This window comes from Numida meleagris, chromosome Z, assembly GCF_002078875.1.
Source record: "Numida meleagris isolate 19003 breed g44 Domestic line chromosome Z, NumMel1.0, whole genome shotgun sequence".
NCBI lineage: Eukaryota > Metazoa > Chordata > Aves > Galliformes > Numididae > Numida > Numida meleagris.
Genome location: NC_034438.1, coordinates 55,471,980 through 55,493,682, shown reverse-complemented (window position 1 = coordinate 55,493,682; position 21,703 = coordinate 55,471,980).

Here is a 21,703-nt window from a genome sequence, read left to right as displayed (position 1 = left end):
TGCAAAGGGAGACACTAAATGGCTCTGGGAATCTCTCCTTCAGCCATAACATGACCTAACACAGGCTGAGTCATGAAACATGAAAGCTCGTTTGGGCTAGCAACAAATGCAAAAGCCTTTTATGCTTTTATGCATACATCTATGGTTTGAATCACTGAAAACAATACTATCTTCATTTTTGCCTTTTAGTGGTTAGGATTAAATCCTGACTCACTCAATGAAGAACCTATGAAGAGTATAATATGGTGGGCCAAATGCAATGTGCAAAGTTTATCATGTCTATATATACATGCAAATGTGTAGTTTCATATACTTATTTTACAAATACATCCTTCCTCCTCTCCCCTGGCAAAACTTTTAAAATCTCTGTCTCTCATTCTGTCAAGTTTTGCTCATACAACAGCAAGTGCAAGGTTAAACAGACTTTATATCACAAAAAGCCTCGGAGATAAACTACATAGGATAATTCCTTACAGAAAAATAATTAAGTTCAACCTTTGTTCTAATCACCGATTTGAACTAATGGATAAACTCATTTTAGCTAATCCAGCTGTTCTCTGTTCTTTGCTGATTGTTTATCTCTGCAGTGAAAAATGCTTGGAAGAACATGTTCTCTTCTACCTAGCAATTAAGAAAGAGGATGTTTGCACCTGTTTATAAGCTCCCTGGATATTTCATTTTTTCAGGCTGAATTTTATAATTTAAAGTAAGTAAGTACTAGTCCCTTGAGTAGTCTGAGGGTCTTCTGAAACTCTGTCTTCTCCTCCAGTAATCACTAACCTGTCACAACACTACCAACATTTAAGCAGATGAGTTATTGACAATAACATACTGTAAAAACACTGAATTTATATCCAATTTAAAAAAAAAAAAGCCTTTTTTCCCCTACATTCTCTGCCTATGTACCATTTCTACTACTACTGCAGATTCACTTTAGTGTTTGGATAAATGTTTTTGACCTAGGACCAGATTTTGGACTTCACACCTCACTTACTTAATATTTGTCACGACATGCAACCGGCTATGCAGGGATGAATCAAATGATGTTTCTTCAGTGGAATGGATGATTAGCCATTTTCTTTCCCTTTAAAGATTTAAGCAGAAGTTAAGAAAGGTACTAACACATGAGAAAGTTTGGGAATTCTCTTAGGGTTGTGAAGACTGTCCACTCATTTGCTCTAACAGCAGGAAACAGAGAATAGGACAATACTGCATGTCACAGTGAAACAAAATAAATTTCTGTGAAAAATGTGGAAGTGCCTTAAGGCTTTTCCCATTTCATCATTATCAAGTGCTGCCTCAATCATCAAGATCTCAGCTCACCTTGGAGTTAAGGAGTCAAAACATGTAATAAACTGTGTGGGCTTTCAGGTAGGAAGTAGACATAAGTTCTCTTCTCTAAGCAGTGTAGACCAGTAGCCTTCCTCACCCAGAAGACGCCCTTGTTTCTGAGCATTACTTTGATCCCAAAGCACAGGCAACTAAGTCAGGAGGAAGCGTTTTGACGTTCTGCTTCTCATTTCCTAACCTGGCCAGAACTAGGAAGTGCAGCGATAGGCTGAGTGACAAAGGCTGCTTTAATAAGCTTGCAAATGCTGCTCCCCTCCTTTTGGGAGCTATTCTCTCTCTGTCTTTTTGATTCTCTGTGCCACCTGGCAAGCTACTCTGTCTCCCCAAGGGCTTGTTAGGCTTTGCCAATACCTGAAATGCATCAAACTTGGCCAGCTCACAGAGTTATCTGATGATATAAATTCTATGTGCTGAAATACGTGGAGAAGAGATTTCCAACTTGGGGCTAAGCAATATAAGGTTATGAAAAAAGAAAACACATTCGCTGGCAAGGATGAAGTGACTGTAACATAGGAAAGGAATGAAACATTCTAGCTGTCCAGTTTTGTACTGTTTACCATAATGATAATCTCTGGACAGACACTTAGATTTATTGAAAGCTTTGGCATGATTTATCAAGTGGCCACAATCTGAACAATATCTTCTCTTATTGCTGTAATGACATTGAAAATTCATAGCTAATGTCTGTGATTTGTTATCAGATGGGTGGATCTGGAAGTTTCTAAGGTTTCTACTATCTACAATTAATTTTTCCCATCGCAACAATCTAAATCCTCCGAAACACAAACAGTTTTGCACATAATTAATTTCAGGCCGTTAAGTTTACAGACACGCTGTTGTACGTAAAGCTAGGCCCAAATGTAACTGTAGGGCTGGATTCAAGCCACCAGCGCCTCACCTAGAGAACCTCTGGCCTGCTGCAGCAGAGTCTGCAGCTTGACCATTCCGGCCAGCACACAGCGATGTCCATCTGCCGCCTCGCTGTGGTGCCTCCCAAGCGCTGTCCCCAGCCCCCTCCAGCTTCCCCCACCCTAAAGTGTGTTCAGTCTGAAGAATAAAATGAAGCCATATCTCAGAAGACAGTTTTGATAGGATTTATTTTCTAGTCCTGTTGGTTGCTACTCTTTGCACTCCTGGTGCACAGGTTTACCTGGTGACACAAATCAGATAATCACAATATTTCCTAATAGCAAGATATGAAGACTATGGCCCCACCTAATCCAGACGGGTGATGTCACTAGGTTTGGTAATCTCAGGCCGTCATCTACCATCCATCTCATAATTCAATTACCATGCCTATTACTTTGTCAACTACACTTATGCAACATGTATCAAAACCTACTTGGAAAATGAACTTGTACATGATTCACAGTTAGAGTATAGAAAATGGTGTGTTTTCGGGGGGGTGGAGAAAAGGAGGCAGAGCATAAATGTGGGAGAGGAAAACAAGATGGGGGCTGTGGGCCTGGGTTCCAGGAAGGCTCTAAAAGTTCTCTGCAGGCTGGTGGTCATAGTATTTGTGAGTGGCTACTCTAATGTCACAAATTTAACAATACAAATCCCATTAAAAGAAATTGAAATGAATCTGTTCTCCTCTCTGATTTTTCCTTTTAATTTTTTCTACATCCATACTGCATCTGTTTAGATTTAGCTCATGCCTCCCCTCCACATACACATATACACATACTCTTTTTCTTTTGAATCTAGGGAGAGGAAACGTATTATATTATATACTAACTTTTGTTTTAGGAAAGCTTATGTGCTAGACTTCATCTTTGTGGCCAGTATTAAATCTTTCAGTTGTGCAGTTTCAGGACTCAAGAGGTACCAGCCAAAGAAAGAGACTGAAAATGAGAATGTGATATGAAATTTTCAGCTAGAATTTATGAAAGAGGTATAGTCGGAAATGTCACTGGAATCAGAGTGATGATGAACATAATATTGGTTTCTTAAAGGTGCCAAATTATTCAAAACTAATAAATAATAATTATTAGCATCAGTTGAGTGATTTATATCATCATAGCACTGGGCAGAATGAATAGCACTAACAATGTATCTGGGGGTCTCAAATATCTAATGGATTTGCTATCCATTGCTAAGCAGGAGACTGGAAAAATGAGCTACAGTTGCTCTTAAATCCTCAGTTTTGTGCAAGTTCTGCTCCTCACAAAGTTGGTAGAAGCTGGGTATCAGGTAATTCTCCCAGTCACATTGACCTCTGGTCATCCTGTACTGCACGCTTCTGAGAAATTTGCACAGAGTTACTAGGTGGCTGGCCAGAAAGCAGAGAATTCCTACTATGCTCAGCATTACAATCTGAGAGTTGCATATTCCTGGTTCTGTGTCAAAACTTTAGCTCCATTGTTTCTTACAGTAATTCTCAAGTGAAGAAAGCGTGAACCACTGTACAGCAATAAATCAGGTTAGATTTATACATTTCAGAATATTACTGCATAAAAAAACATTAACTCCAGCCAAAATTGTAATGATTTCTGTTTTATACTCAGCAATAAAGCTCACTTGAACTTTCTAGCAAAGAAAGGTTTCTTATCACTTTCCTTGGGCTGTACTCTATAGGAAATAACATTAGAAACCCAGAATACAGTTTAATTTCCAGCTGACGTAGAAAAGGTTTTTGTCCTTTGAACAATTAAATGGATTGCTCCCACAGATGTCCATCAGTGCCGTGGCAAGGATGGCATTTGTCATATCCTCTTCCAGTGTTGTACCATCTCACGGGGAGCCCTTCCACCAGCTCCCGCTGTTGCATGTGGAGGTGGGCTGTGCAACTCAGAGATCCCTGTCTGCCTCTGCAGCTGTGTGTCTCTGAGTGGGTCAGCTCATCTAGAAACATTTTTAAACTGGCAGGTTTCTGTGTTCCCTGGAAAGCATGACCATATGTGAAAAAGCTTGTGAGCACTGGTGGTATGAGTACATGAGGACAGCTTGTGTCTGAGCACTTGAGAAATCTGGCATCAAGGTATCCTGCAAGCAAAATCTCTTGCTCCAAAATTAGAAAGATTTTCTTAGCATGTGAAATCTGGTAGATACCTGTATATGTTGAAATTATTTCATTGTTCCTGAAACAGGCTTCGCTGCATGACAAAACACTTGCTTACGGTAGATAGGTGTTGCCTTAACCACAAAAATGTGTGTAGGTTCAGCTGAGATAAGAACATATCATTTCAGATGCTTATTCACGGGTTTCAAACTGTTCAAAGCCGGATTTTCTGCTAGTACCTTTGGATCTGTACCTCTACAACATCTTAAAGTTTGCTGGAGATAGAAAGAGGAATAATAAAGAAGGCCCACAGTTCTGCAGAAGAGTGGAGAAGTGTGGTAACAGAATCAGGTTTTTGGAGATGCAGAACTAACCTCATGGTGACTGGTGCAATTTCTTCACATTTGGTAAAGGTTCTCCTGCTCTAAAGAGAAGAAATTCAGAGAAAAAAAATAGACCCTATTAATATGCATTGTAAACCTATATTGGTTTCTTATACATGAAATGGAATACTGTCTAAAACAAAAATAATGCAGTAGCATATGGACATTTTATTTTTATTCTAACTTAATAAATGTTGTGTATTTTTGTGTTATCTGTTCTTATAGCACTGTATTTGGTAGTATTTCTGAAGCCTCTTTTAGAAAGAATTAGACAAAAAAATGGGAATACTACTGTTCAGAAGTGTACTGCTAAAATAATGATTGTAATGCATTCCACAGTTTACTGTATCCATGCTATTAAATCTTGACATTTTCAGAAATGAGAAGGAATGCAAACAAAACGTCTGGCTGGGCTGTGTGCTACTCCAGCATTGAAAGTATCTGGAATAACCTGACTTCTAAAGATAAGTATTAAAAAAACATTATAGTTTCAGAGATGTTGACTTTGCATCCAGGACCACAGAACTAGATTTAAAAACCAGCTGACAACAACATAATTTCTGTTGTTTTCAGGGAGGAATGTAGAACATCCCCAACTTTTTAAAATGTGATCCTGTGTATTTCTGAGAACCAATGCATGGAGGAGGCTGGAAGGGTCTTCAAGAGGTAATCTAGGCCAGTGGTTAAGTTGAAGCAGCTGTCTTGGGGCTGTGTCCAGTCATTTTGACTATCTGTGCAGGTGGAGATGCTACAGCTTTTTTGGGAAACCTGTCTTAGTGTCTGACTGGCTGATCGCTATTTCTTATACTTAACTGGAATTTTCTGTTCTTTGGTTTGTGTCCATTGCCTCTTGTCCTGTCACACTCCAATCATCTACTTGCACACATTAACACACATATTAGTTTGCATATATCTCTCACTGAAATGCAAAATACCTTGTTTCCTCTGCTTCAATAAACCTCCATCAAAGAAAGAATATTTTAAAGTTTTGGTAGGAACACTCAGTGAAGTGACACAAAACCAGATGTTTTTTATCAACCACATTCTGGCAAAGTCTTCCACATTGGGGATTTTATCTCATGCACTATGAACAGTGTCATGCACATGTTAGAATGCCCCTATGGATTGGTTTATGTGGGTATAGACTGCTGCCAATTCAAACAGCATATGACAGAAATAGAGAGATCATTTTTAGAGGTAAAGGACATCCTGCGGCAGTCCATGTGAATTCACTCCCGGAAGACATTTTCACTCTCAGAGTTAACTGGAAATTAAAAAGTCATCTAGTTATACTGGGAAACAAGGATGGTCCAGGTCCTTTAAAGCACAGTTCTGACAGAGGATTTGTTTTTATGTGTGAGCCTTGTCCCATCCTTTTTTTTCCCCTAAATTTGCCATGTTATTGTTTCCTCCTTACAAAAAAAGATTGTTAGACAATTTTTCCTTCCTTTCCCTGTCTTGCTGTATATTTTTTTCCTGATTCAGACTTAGTCAAATTGAATATACAGAAAACAAAACAAATGGTCCATCTGTAAGTTCATAGGCCACCTCTTTACTTGTCTTGCCCAGAGGCAAGATCAACAACGCATTATCTTGATCTTCAGGATCTCCAATATCTGAGAAACCGTAGTTTCCCGTAGTTTAACCGTATTAAAATGCAAAGTTTTTGGTAGCCGAAAAGCTAATTCCTGTCCAGGTGCACATAATCACACATTAACTGGCTTTCCATGGAAAGTGAGCCATCAAGCTGACAGTCTTTGCATTACATCCATAGCTACTGATTTAAATGCTTAATTTTATCAGCACCAGCTATCTCTGGAAAGGGTTGTATCTAAGTCCCATGACATGATCTGCTCCTTCTTTGCTCTACAGCTATGTGTCGACCATGTGTCTTGCCCCTAAAATGTCTGAACTCATTTAACATGTATGGATTTTTAAAATTAACACAGTAGAATTTCTAGGCCAGGGCTGAGTTTAATGATTTGTATGAAGGAGCAAAACAGAATGCCACCCATATTCAATTTTCTCCTCTCCTCTAAATTGTACTGTGAATTGTGTCTGTCCTCACCATCTGCACCTCTTCATATTTTTTTTGCCTCTTGGGAGCCAAATTTAGCAATACTACTGACTGGTTTCCTCCCAGCTTGGATAACAAAGCTGTGCTTTGTTGTCGGCATCACAAAGATGTGTTGACTCCAGTATGACTAAATAGCAAAAAGATGTGGGTTTAAAACAGCAGTCCTCAAACTTTTGGCACCACAGACCACTGTCAGCTGGTAGGATGCTCATCGACAACCACTCATATTTTCAGACCAGTACTAACTGAAAGCACTAACAAGCCATTATTGTCCTGATGACTATGGCTGTGGATAGCAATGGAACTCTGCTGACCGCAAGTATATAAATTAAAAAGACTATCAAGCCTAATTGCCATTGCTGTGTTTCATCTGATTTTATATCCATGTTATGCAATACATCTAGCACATGGCATTTGCAATTTCCAGCCAAACTGGGCTCAGTTTAAAACAAGCCCATATTTGCTCAGAACTGACCTGCTTTAAACATGTTTGCACAATAAGTTGATTTTTTGTTTGCTTGTTTTGTTTTAGTTAGTGGGTTTTACTGAGAACATATTTCCATAATTCAGAAAAAAAAAAGGAAGCCCAAGAGACAATTTTCTTATCCCACCTTTTGTAGAAGACATCATGATGAAAATCATGTATTTCACAAGTGAAATTAGAAAAAACACTCACGGGATTTATATTCTCTTTAGTGAGGCATCTGCAGTTATACAGAACAAATCACCACATACTAGAGGTATAACCATCACTAAACAGATAAGGTCTTCTCTGTAAAATCAACTAAGAAGCCCAATAAGCTTATTTTATGGTGATGGGTTCATGATAAAAAATAACAGAGGTTATTATACTATAGATAGAAGTGTACATTTTTTTTCCTGGTTCAGGCTCGAGAACACGTATGTTCCAAGGAGAATGAACTCTTCTGTCACTTTAACATCTCCTATTTTGTTTACTTCTTCTCCAGCGATGGAGAATTTACATCTTATTAAAGATAACAGTGTATTAGATTATTGAAAGTATTCACTCTGACCATGATCTAGTCCTGGAGTAATTAAGGTATTCTGGAAAAGTACCAGTTGAAATAAAATTAAGTAATTTCTGATTGCTTTTTAAAGGTCCCTCTAGAAGGAAACCTTGTCTCTTTGGACATCAAATGAAGCCAGTGCTTTCCTGTGTCATCTATGTTCTAGGAATGGCACCTTACTGATAAAAATTGCATTTTCTCAGAGACCAACTAGTCTGTTTCAATGCAACAAAATTCCACATGGCAGTTTTCCTCCTTTGATGCCACTACAGTTGTCTGGTTATTTGGGAGCTCTCCGTGTACTAATATTTTGGCCAAAGTAGTCTGGAATGAGTAGACATGAAGGAGGAAATCTCAGTTCAGGATGTATAAATGGAGAAGTGTGAAGGGGTTTGTTTCACGGCAGGCAAGCGCTTACTGCTAGTTAGAAAAGCAACCTCCTTCAAGGCATGAATAGCTAAGCACACGGCTGTTAGGTGCACAGAGCTAAAAGTGACCATTATGGTATAGATACCTCAAGTCAGTAGTTTTGATGTCACCCAGGCTGCTATTTCTACCAGAGTGAAGCAATTCATGAAAATGTCTGGACATTCATTGTGTCTTAAAGGATGTCTGAAAGAATCTAAAATTGAGCATTTGGCTTTGTTCTGATTTTAAATTTGAAGAGGTTTTTCCTCTGTGGCAGACACTTAAATGCATACAGAACTCACTGTCAAAAAATTAAAAAGTGCTTGGATTATAAGTAAATGCAATGTGTGGGTCAAATAATTTGTTTCTTTTGAAATAAATGGCAGACAGTTGTCCTTCAGAACTGAGGCAGAATAAATTTAGAGGAATGTAAATCCAATAATTTGAGAAATTCAAAGTTCTTAATGATTTAGGGGAAAAAATTCCTTAGTCAAAAATTAATTTCATTGATTTAAAAAATTAATTCCTCTTCTAAGAGTAAGTATTGCACCCAGACGTAGTCAACCTTGTTACTGTTGATAAAACATAGCTTCCCTTTTGAAATGCCTCTACAGCAGAATGTGATGGCCCATAGAGATTATCCAGTTCTGTATTCATTATTACCATCAAAATAATTGAATTCGGCACTGAAAGGAGAGCAATCAGAAAGTAAGAAAGAATACAAATGAAGCACCTGCACTCTTTAGCTTCCATCCAATGATATTGCCTTCAACAGGTCTTTCAAATTATTCTAAATGACTTTTGAGCCATCCATCCCTCCCTGCTGTCTCACACTCCATATTGCATCTTACACAACCATACCTCTCCTCTAATTTGGCTATACAAATCACTTTGATACTCAAGAAATAAAACTACTTCATGCTTTTCAGCTGGAAAACTTTAACACCACCAACAATGCTGTGGACTGATTGGTTAACACATGCTGCAACAATCATACACAAAGCAGCAAGTCCCTGCTTCTTTCCCATGTAAAGTGTTCAATGTATGCATTACAGGATTTTTTTGCACCTATCAGATGAAAGAAAGAGAATGTGCTCCAGATCTATGGCTATGTCTTTGTAGAGGGCAAGGAAAGAGGATATAAAGCTTGGTAGAGTACTTACTCTGCTGTTCCCCCTTGAAATCAAGCCCTGCCAGGCTTTCTTGTTGGATTGTTTTACAATTTTCTTAGAAATTGGAGGGAGCAATAGAAGTAACTTCTCTGTAATGTTTCACATTTGTTATACTGCTTCAAAATTCAGTTGATGAGGCGCTATTGAAACTTGCCAAGTCCTTTGGCTTGGACCTCAGATGCATAAAATTTAATTTTTAGCTCTGGATCTACCACTGAGTCTTTTTCACAACCAGGCTTATTTTGGGTTTAGCATCTTCATCAACAAGATGCATTTCTAATTTGTCATGCCATTTTTTGCAGTGCAAGAGAAAAGGAGGGGGAGGACTTTTATTTCAATTTGGTGCATTTTGAATCAACACAAAATGTTGTTGTTTTGCCAAAAAAAGAAAAAAAGCATATTCAGCTGTGATTCAAGGCAAGCCACAACCTCCCTGCTATTATATTTGGGCTGTTACATTGAAAAAAATTATTAATGACACAGAGGTATGATGCTGTACACCACATGATGAGCGGCCATTTGTTTATTCACATCCTTGGATGCAGAAGGAGACAGTGCAAGTCTCTCCTGAATATCTTTTTTCTTTTTTCCTTTGTGTTGGGGGTGTATATTGCTGGGGGTAACTGGTAAATCCAGCAACCATACATCAGCAGTATTGTGTGCCACTGGCAAAATATTTATTGTACATTCTTCCTGTTGGTTCTCTATTCAACCTAAATCAACAAAGGAAATACTTGCTCAAGATAGTTCCACTTGCAGCTCAGGGTTCCTTCTTCTTTCTGTTTGCCATCTAATCCTCTCCTCTTTGAAATTAGCATGAGCTCACCAACACCAAGTTTGTGGTGGACATCTGATGTGCACTGTGTAGCAGCATCACTCAAAGTATTTACAGACAAAAAGTGTTTTACAAGCCTAAGCTTCACAGTATTTCTTTTAATTCCATTTCTCAGTCATTTCTGAAAATTTGTCAACTGTTATTCTGTTCCAAAAAAGTAAACCAACAACATTTTAAAGTCTCAGAAGATACTGCAAAATATTTTTTCCAGCCGAAGGTTAGTCTCTGTCATTTCAACTGGCATGAAATCATTTTCACCCAGTGGCCCCAGGGTTCAGAATTTCATGCCTGTTATACTCAAGTGTAATGCATGAAACTGAAAATACAGTGGTGGAAAATCACATGCAGTGAACTCAGCATAATATTTTCAGTAGCTAAAAGACCAAAAACCTTATACTAAAGAGGCTATGAAAGATCTGAGTCAAAATATGTTATCTAGGGTGCCAGCACGAATTCAAAGTATATCTGTATATAACCTTAAAAACAATACCACGGCATATGTACCAGGTCAAATTCAAGAAATGTTTTTTATTAAGTCAATATCCAGGTGAAAATTCTGATTTAATTCACCATCTCCCCACAACTTCAAAAAATAATGGAAACAAAGTTGATGTTCCCTCACAATTAGAAATGGGAAAATAAGTGTTTAATGAATAACAATGTAATTTCTTAAATTACAATGAATAAAGTTAAGCATTATGTTCATCTATATTGCATTAGTTTTCTTCACCTTTTTCCATCCCTTTTCAGGTTTAATTTAAATTTCTGTAATCTGATAGAGGACTAAAACATTCCAGATGAAAAACAACAACCATAGCGGGTAATTGTGCTGATGAAGAAGTTACCTTTTTCATCTGTTGCAACTAACAGCTGTGCAGTGAGGACAGCCTGGTATCATCAGCCAAGGCAGAAACTCTAGTGATCTGATGATTATTGCAGATTTCTTGGTCTTTTGTCTAATCTAGAGACTAAACAATGCAGTTTCTCTGGAATTTTAAGATTAAAGAGTGAAATCTGATAGATTTTATAGAGCCAAATAGAGTGCAGCGTGCTCTTTTAAATGTTTTTTCAAAAGCCAGACATGTAGATCAGGTAAAAATATTTGACTCAGCTCACCTCCATGATTCCTTTGGATTGCCATAAAGTGAACTTTCTGTGTTGTCATAATGTTTTCCGTGGTACTCCATGCCTTTCCTGGCCAAATCATCCCTCAGACTTGTCCACATCAGGTTACCCTTTCTGATTCTTATGTCTACATTCTCTGCTTGGTCCCATTTCTAGTATTCCACAGTCAGTTCCCACTAAGGAGTTTGCTTTGCTGCCCAGTGAGGCCATGCTGGGGCCGAATGCAGCGCTGATACCAAATGGGAGGCTCACTTGAGGCACAGAGATGGCTTTTCAGTGGGTCTGATCTGTTGTACCTCTACTTTCAGGGGCCTGGAAACACCAGTTTTTTTTCCTGGAAGAGAGAATAAATAAGTAAATAAATAAACCATGGAGCAAGGATCAGGGCCTGAGCCTTTTAGATATCAAGCATTTTTTTCTATCTCTTTTCAGTTTTCAAAATTCATGTCTCCCAACACCACCACATTCCTGTGCATCCATGGGAGCTAGGCATGTGCACACACTACACTGAGTTTTCCTCATTCTAAGAAATGTTTTTTACATTGAGATGTTGCAAGAACTCTTGTCACTCACAACCACTACTCCATGCCTCTTTATCTGATGATGTAATCAAATAAATTATTATCTCACACACAATCCTACTGCTTGTATGGCAGTGCTTCTCTCCACAGTCTCATGTGCTCTGTTTACCTCCAGCTGTCTGTACCTAATCTCCTATGTCCTGTCCCCTCCATCCCCACCCAGTTCAGTTCTCTACTACTCAAACCACTGGACTGTCTGCCCCCTTCTCGCCATTCCATGAGATCTGCCAGCAGAGTACACATCTGTGACTGGGATCCTTTCAAGACAACGTCTGTAGGAAGAGAAAGTACTCCCTATTAGGGCTTCCCTCATGTCTCTTACATTAATGATTACAAAGGAGGAGAGATGTGAAAACTTTTATCTCCAGCACTAGAGAAGGAAAAAAGGAGAGACAACCAATCACATAGTGCTTTTTTTCCTTAGTGCAGACTGAAGTCTTTAAGGGCTCAGCTTTGCAGGTCTCTACTACAAGGTTTCCAGCTCCAGACAAAATCTACTCTGGAGTTACTGAGAGATGGCAATGCCATTTCTGTGGAATGGCTGTTTCACCAGTGGAGGTGAAAGAAACACAGTAAGGAATAAGCACAAGCAAGGAAGTCTAGATTAATCTTTTACTGATGCAGATTTTGCCGTTTTGTAACTCCCAGTTGTTCCCATCCAAACACAAGCAACCCTCACATCAGGTAGGCATGGAGATGTAAGGTCCTCGAGTCATCACAGTCTCTAGATCCCATAAGAGTATCAGGAGAAGGTTTTATGATCATGCTCTACCAATTCCAGAAATAGAAGGCTTCACTCGATACTCTTTCCAACCTCTTTCTTTTCCAAAGCAATCATTTTTTGACCAAAACAAAAACAAACTCAGAGAGACCCTCAAAAGAAGAAACATTACCTCACTTGCTTTTGAGTCAGCCTCTCCAGAGTCCTCAGGGACCAGACAAGCAAACAAGACCATGTGCAGAACGTTCCTGTTCCTGAGCTGGGCTAAAACAAATGCATTGCTGCAAACAAAAATACATTCAAAGCAAATCCAAAAGAAAACCTGCACCTTGAAAATCGTGACACTGACTGTGTCTACAAGGCAGCCAGAAAAAACAGGGAAAGATATCCTTTTAAACCTACAGACTGTAACTCTGAGTACAGATAGCAGAAATAGATGTGTTTAAGTGTTGTTCTGCTTTGGACAGGTACTCTGTAAATAAAAGCATATAGTTAACTCCAGACAGTGGCTCCCTATGTGAATTTGGGTGTAACAGCTGCCTTTAGGGATCTTGTTGGCTCAGAAAAGAAAGATCACACAGCTCAGATTGCTTGTGAGCTGCAGGCTGCATCCCATGTGGAGCTCTGGGTTACCTCCTCAGGTTCTGGTGATCCAAGAAAAGAGCATGCTGGCAGAGCAATGAGGAGGTATCAGCTATTGTAGTTGGGTAGCAAAGTTCAGCTGGGAGCAAGGTGAGCCTGTAGACTTGTTACAGCTAGAATCACATGGAACTGAGCTGGAGGATACTTCACATGCTATGAGGTGGTGACCAAGGAGAGAAGAACTTTCTTCTTCACCACTGAAATAATGTGTTAAATTATAAGCAGGCTATCTCAGTGGCTCCCTTAGGATTCTGGGGCTGCTCCGAAATATACTTTTCTTTCAACAAGAAAAGCAGACCAAATACGCTCTCTGTGTATTTCACATGGTGGTCTTTCAGTAGGTCTGTACTCAACACGTTGTCTGAGCTTTGAAGAGGCTAATATGTCACACCAGTATCTGGTGTGAACTGGCATTGGAAGCTTCATTCAGGCTAACAGAGCTATTTCTGATCTACACCAGCTAAGGATATTTCCTGGCTAATAAAATACATGAAGGAAGGAGGTGCAGGATTTGGTAGTCACAGCTTAATCTCCACAGTCATAGCAGTAAATCTTTAAGTAGCTTCCCTCCATTAATCTGCTTTCATTTATTTTTATGAAGTATCAGTAAGCAGCAATTCATTTTAAGAGCTGCCTTGCTTTCCTTAAAATCATGACGTGTATGCAAACACTGAAAATAGACTGCAACAGCCCTCCCAGCCCACCTCCTGAATCTGACGTCATTTGTTATGGAAAAACAATTAACAAGAAGCAATGAAATTTGATTTCTTTAATCTGTGCAGTGATGAAAGCTTCCCTGATGCGTGCTTGTCTTTGTGGAAGCATTCCATGCTGCCACTAATCCTCTGCATTCTTTAGAGAATGCTCATTGATTTAACTACCATCAGGTGTAATTAAGTTGTCCACAGGTATGCTTGTCATGTGCTATACTGACATACTTTTGAGGCCATTGAGAAATTGCTCCAGAACATAGAAGGGTAGAAGGGATCATTTAAAGCTATGTTTCTAAAGCTTTCTAGATGCCTTTGACCTTACTTTCTGCTGCTTTTGCACACAGTATTTTTCCCTCATGGAGACGGGTGGAGACAAGCAACTCTTCTGGGGCCCTGCAGCACTCACATCTACATAGAAAAAGTTGTGTGAATATGCCAGATACTTTCCACACAGAAGGCCACAGTTTCTGCATTGATTTTCTGCAGTCTGTGTAACACACCTTATATTATATCCTTCAGCACTAAGGAAAACATCTCCCAGATCGCACACACACACAGTGGCACATTGAGTAGAGGTTACATGTCTAGCTTTGTGTAACCAATGAAATACTGAATCTTGTGAGCCACGTTAGTATCAACTATGTATTCTCCACTTGCACTATTTCTCTTTAAATAGGATTTCTGTTAAATTTTTGCTAAATAAAGCAGATAAATGCCTAGGATTTCATAGAGGGCCAGGAGACAGCAGTAACCCTACACTATCTTCTCAAAAGGAAGGCTAAGAAAAAAGTGAAACCTACATCCAGCATGCTGGAGACCCCTTCTTCTTCACTGCCCAGTTTTGGTGGCTGTCATGGAGGAGTTGTTCATCATGGTGAGTGGTGCAAATACTTCACCATCAGCAAATCAGCAGCATTTTGTCTGAATTCCTGTCTGTCAGAGAGAGGAGAGACTGGTCCCACTGATGTCATTGGAGTGCTTAGTTGATACTGGTTCAACAAAATCAGAACTTGTTTCTGAAGAAACTCTAACCTAAGGCAAGACTGCTATTCTCGGTAACCTTACAACACAAACAGTGATATTAGATTTCTCTGGGGCTCTTTTGCTTTTGCACAGGACAACTTTGCCTATTTGTGGGATCTGCAGTCCCAGTAATCTCTCCATTCAGAAATTATATACAGGGAGCACTTGCAACATTGAAAACAAAGTGAGATATTCAGGATGCCCTGAAATGAATATCCAGGAGCTGCTGGGCTTGCACAAATCTCCTCCTTCTCCTTTTAGCCAGATAGCATTTCTTCTAGTGCTTTCTAGCATGAGTCTACCATTGCCTTTAGCCACTGGCATATCGGGAAGATAAATCCCATCTCATTGGTGGCTGTGTGAAGAAGTCTGCTTACAGAAGGTTTCCTGTAGGTTCCTTTTACTAGGAATGTCAACCTAGGACTCAATACCTTGAGAAAAATGGTGGCAAAAGTTTAGGTGCCATGAGAGGATCCACATCAACACTGCAGCACTGATGCCTCGGGTTTGCACATTTTCCAAAAGACGGAGGAATCTGCCTGAAAGAACAGGCCCTCCCTAGGGAAAACTGTGGTCACAATTTGAAACTGAAATCAATTTAATCTGAGTCTTCGTGACTCTTCCAAATGATCCCTAGGAGGTCATAATAATGTCTGTTTTTAAGACAACTGAAGCATGTTTACTTGTTTGTGGCACGTTATACCTGTTGCACAGGTAAATAAGTGATTTTAATGACTCAGCTGGCTACTTTCATAAACATTAAAGGAAGGAGAGAATATATTTCTGTAATGACATCCACAGTCATAGAAAGATAACTATGACACTATTTAGATGTGGCCACGACAGTCTGTTTTTTACATATAGTGATCCTACACTGTTTATTCTAACATAAACATTGCCTTTCCACACCAAAATGTCATTTCAACTTCAGAGGAAGCTCAGAAGAAGATGAAATGATTTGCTAAAGGTACCTTGAATCCCTCTAGTCTACTGACTCATCTTCCCTATCAGCATTCTAGAAGCTAATGAAAAGATTATCCAAATAATTTTGATTATACAAAGAGCACCTTCTTATTTAAAGACCATCACCTCATCCATCTGTACAACTGACATAATTTTTTTGAAAATGTCAGTGAGATTTGATGTTAATCCCTTTTCCATCTACTCCATCCACTCCATCTACTATGTTTAAACCATTTTGCAAAATGATTTAAAGGTAATACTTCGTGAAAGTGTAAACCGTATGAGTTTCTCTCTCCAGTCAGCAAAAAATATGGAGATGTTATACATGGACAATAAAAGCAAGCAAGAAGTAGGACAATTTGTGTGTACAAAGACAAAGAAATTGCAGAAAATGTGGGTGACTGGGACTACCCTCATTGGTAATTGCAAACTAAAACCAAGAGGATAGGATGTAGGCATGATTTAAGCATCAGCAGAACTTGCAGCTTGGGAAGGCCTTCCCAAAGTCCTATTCACAGAGTCTTCTGGAGCCTTCCTAATTATGCTGCAGAGCTATTGGGACATGTACAAGTCACAACAGCTTTGAGCAACCCACAATTTTGAACATAATAATAGTAAGGCAACTGAATGATGAAAAACCTTTTTAGATGAACTGGTAAGAACAAATTCATTTCTGAAGTCAGTCTTTTTCATTTATGTTTAAATTAGGAAAAAAATATGTGTGCAATAGCAGCATGGAGGAGTAGTATGAAGTGAAACAGTAGCTGCAATACAACTTCACTACTGTTACTGCCTGAAGCCTTGTGTTCCACAAATAAGCAAGCTCATTTTTTGCTCCCTACTGTTAAGCTTAGTTTTTTTTATTAGAAGTAATTAAAAGCCCCCATAGAACTGGAAATGTTATAGCAGAGAACAAGTTCTAGGACTGGCTTGCAGCTGTAAACTGACCTGCTTCACCGACTGAACCTAAAAGGTGCCAGTTTACACCTGCTGAGAATCTAAGCCTCTTTAAAAAAAAAAAAAGCCAAGACAGTAGGCATCTGTTTCCAGAGATGCAGCTCAACCAGGTAGTCTGGTCCTGCTGCTTTTTCTATGAGGTACCTGATAATTCCAACTCCAAAGACTTCAGCCAAAGTTTTGCTGAATTGAATTTTCACAAAGACAAGAACAAAAATGAAATTAATCCAGAATCAGTCTCAACTTTTTTTCCTTGTTCAGGGCCCACAGCATTCAAAAAGAAACATATCTCTAAGATTAGATCCACAGCTTATTGAGTTTCTGCATTGCCTGAGGTTGCAGTGAGAACCTTGATGTTTCATTAAATGATTAGCAGCAGCATTGACTTGCTGCACTAGAGAGATAATAAAAACTGAAATTTCATGATGCTAAGATAAGAACACAATTTTCTTGAGTGCCATAAGCAGTTATGCTCAATGACATCTTTCATCAAGGGAGAGTGTGTAATTGCAGTGCGCACTGCAAAAAATCAAATGCTAGATCAATGCCTGACACTAACATCCTTTTGAGACACTCCAGTCACAGGTGGAGTGGTGGACTTACAGTTGTCTGAATGGGCAGTTTTCCCCCTGCTAGTGAGCATGAAGGTGTCCTTAACTTCAGCAGAAGGGGATACTTCGCAGCAAGTAGCCATGGCAAGATGTGTAGCACGCAGAGAAGCCAGGAGCCTTTCCAACTGGCACAAGATAAAGCAGCCCTGTAGCTATTCTGACTTGCATTGAGGTATGGCACTGTGCCAGCTACAGGATCTGAAAAGGCCTGACCTCAACAAGTTGGGCATTGAACCCATAGCGCTGAAGAGCAGTATGCAGGCAAGAAACATTCAAAGCAATGAAAAGGTCATTATCCAAGTTTAACTCAGAATATTAGGCCATAAAATTATCTCTGAATAACAGTTAAAACTGAATACCTGTGGGATTATAAATCTTTTGCCTTGAAGTGCAATGTGTTGGCACTATTGCTATTGTAGAAGAGTTATTTCATTTCATGACAATTGAAATAAATGTTGTGGAAGCATTTACATGTGTTTCTTTGGATGTTACCATTCCTTTTACTTTGATAAGATGCAGGCAAAATAACTTTCATAACTTTAAAAATTCCTTTTCAGTCATATATTATATAAATCCTGTGAAACTGAAAGTACAATGTGTTTCCTCACTGCAATCAATCTCTTGTACACACAGTAATTGCCAGAAATACACAGAGACACCTGCTTTGCTATTCTGGGATCTCATATTCAGGCTAAGATCTTGCCACTATTTTCTATCAGCTAAATATTTTTCGTATAACACATACATGAATTCACATGCAGACACGCACACATACATATATGTATCAATGTACATATACAATTGCCTGAAATACTGTAACAGTTTGGAATAAGAGGAAAGTATACAACATGTGTTTTTTGTTCATCTGTGTGGGAGTTAATTACAAGAAACAGAAAATTCTTGGCATCATAAAATATTACCAGAATTAAGTACCTGCATTTGTTTCAGGCTCTTGGGAACTACCTCATATACTACTTCATTTAAAAATTAAACAGTGAATTTTCTAAATGTTATTGATGAATGACAAAAGGTTCTTTGGGCTGATCTGAGACCCTTCCATCTTCTGACCAGGTTGATTTGAAGTATGTCTTAGAGGATTCAACTGCACTAGGAACAGAGTGAGTCAAATATCCGGGTGGCTTCCCTGATGGGAGACAGCCTTTTTTTTTTTTTTAATTACAAAAGATTATCATAAATATATTTACCTTTTAAAAAATGGATATAGGGAGGGATTTGATTAACAAATAATAGTTTGGAAGAAGAAATAATAACATGCTCACTTTCATCTCCATTCCTCATGCTGAAGAGATGATCCTCTCCCACCTAATTCTAGTCACAGTGAGAAACAAAGCCCCAAGCTCCAGGCTTCAGCTCATTCCTGAAGCTAGAGTAGACTCTCCAAAATTTAGATATACCAAGAGAACATTTCCTCCTCCTCCTTCTCCTTCCCTCCCAGACCACACAAGTGGGAACAAAAAAGTATCCTAATTTATGATTTTACCTAAAAGATTTACCTAAAAGTTCAATATTAGGCACAAAGATTATTCTGCTGGGAAAATCACCATGGGAGGGAAGAGAGGCCTTCATGGTATAGAGCCAAACCTGGTTTCTCAGTGTTGCAGGTTTATGTCTTCTCAGGGAAATGGTGTTAAGCTTCTTCCCTGCTTGCAAAATAAAATATGCAATATTCATTCCTCAGCAACTGATTTTTCAGCTTTTAGACTGACAGAAAGACACAAAAGTATTCTTCAGTAGGACTGACTTTTCTTTTATTTTTATCTCATAATAAAAGAAGGCAGAGTCAGCTTTCTTCTTTAATCTGAAATTACTTTACGTTGCCAAGAAAATTTTGTTCCTTCTAAAGATGTCAACTTCATGTAAGCACCAGCATTCTGAAACACCTAGAAAATGGCAGCAAAATAAAATTTAAAAAATCAGCTTAAGAGCTATTGTCAGGACAAGAACACCATCTGCATACTTAAAAGACTTTGACTTATAACTAGCTGGATTTTTAAAATAGACTTTTCATCTAAAAAAAACCCCAGTTTGTTATGAAATTCTTCTACAATTAAACACAAATGAATAGATAAAGAGTTAACTTGAGACTGTAAAACCTCAGGTTATAGATCATTATTTTCTCTTGTTGCCCTCAAGTTTCTGCTGGAAAAAAAAAAAAAGCAGATCGCAAAAAGATCATAGTACCACAAATACTGTTTGTTTGAGCTTAGCAAAATGTCTTCTGTTTGGACACCGTTATGCACAGGTCCTCTCTCAGAAATGTCATATCCTTAAATCCTATCTGCAAAAACCATATATGTGGAATCTCATGCAATACACAGAGACAGGTAAAGGTTTCTTTAACTTTTGTGACTGGCGACACTTGAAAACAAAATACCAAAGCTAGTTTCTGAATTAACCTAACATCTCATCTGAACTCAATGAAGTCAGTGTGGAAGTAGTTAAGTTGGTTGCAGCTAGTAATTTATCTGGTAATTAAGCACTTTGTTTTCTTTAGTGGAAAGGACATTCAAGCCAACTTCAATTTTAATGAATACATTAATCATTAAGAACTATTTCAAAGTCATGGCCTATCTGCAAGCCACTCATTTCACCTCTGTTTTCCACTCTTCTTCAGTCATTCCTGATGTTAACTGGTCACGTGGTATTTCTGATTCCATAGTTGACAGAAGGAGCAAATATTCATAAAAAGGAGTAGAAAGATCAAAAACATTCCTAGAAGATCAAGTGCCCGTACAGTGTGAAATAGGTTGCATGAGCATTCCCATGGAAGCAGCAATGAACATAAATAACTGCTCTGGAAACAACAGATTTCCATCACAACTGGTTGCGATAGAAAGATGAGTCTTTACAAAGCTATTTCTTTTTAGTTTGTTTGCTGGAAAACTCCAGAACAATGCTGCAGTCTGATGAATCTGCACATCCATGTTATTCTCTATGACAGATTTCATCTCCTTTGAGGCAGTATAGTTTTGTTTCTAAGAGGGAAGGGAAGGTCATGTTATTTGATGGGATATACGGTCCGTGATGGGATATATAGTCCAGACAAAAAGAGAAAATAGAAGGATAGACTAATCCAGCTGTAAGTCCCACCAGGCACTCATAAACTTTCACAAGTGAATTGAAAGGTCTGTCAAAATAATTTGTTACTATCTTAAAGCATGTTGAAATATTTCACTTGAAAAAGTGAAGTATTCATTAGGAACCAAGCTCATTTTTATCAATTCTTTTTTTTTTTTAAAGAAAATTATTGTTCTCCTTTGCTCAAAGAATATTAAAAAAATAGTGCTTTGTGAAGACTTGCTATTTTCCACTTCAGTGTCCAAAGGAAAAAAGAACATAAAAACAAAGAACTGTTTGATCCAAATTAAAAAAAATAAATAAATTCTTTCCTTGAAATGAAAACCTGCCAAAAACATTCTTTACCTAATAAACATTTTGTTAAATTCCAGGAAATAAAAAATTGCATTTGTCAAATCTAGCCTTACTCTCTTCAAAGCAAAGCAAAGCAAAAAACAATGACAAGAAAACACACACACACAAAACAAACAGAAAAAAAAAATCAAAACCAAAACCAACAACAACAAAAAAATTGTCCCCTAAACAGAAAGAGTTTTATCATGCATGGAAGTATCAAAGACAATATTGTGATCTTTCTGATTGACCTTATCCCCACATCAGCCCTCCAGACACTTTTCTGTCAGTTTCATTCAGTATCATCAATGTTATTAGTAGGGAACTGACATTTTGGAGAATAGGGGAGAAGGTATAAGAAGAAAAGAGTGGAGAGACGATTAATTACAGAATGATTTACATAGTTTTTCAGTATTTTTTTACCCCTTCCAGCTGTATTCTACAGTGCCTGTGAATGCTACTTAATAGAAAATGAACATTAAGATGTTTCTCTAAAGTCTTTTGGAGTCAACATAAAGACTCCAAATGACATCACTAAGCACTGGATCAGCCTCTTTGGCATCTGGAACTGGAAAGATGTGTTAATTTTTTTGCCAGTTCTGACAAAATCTATCTGAATCAAATGTTGTATATCCAAATGGACAGCAAATATCTGATCAGAAAAAATAAGTATGGTTTCAT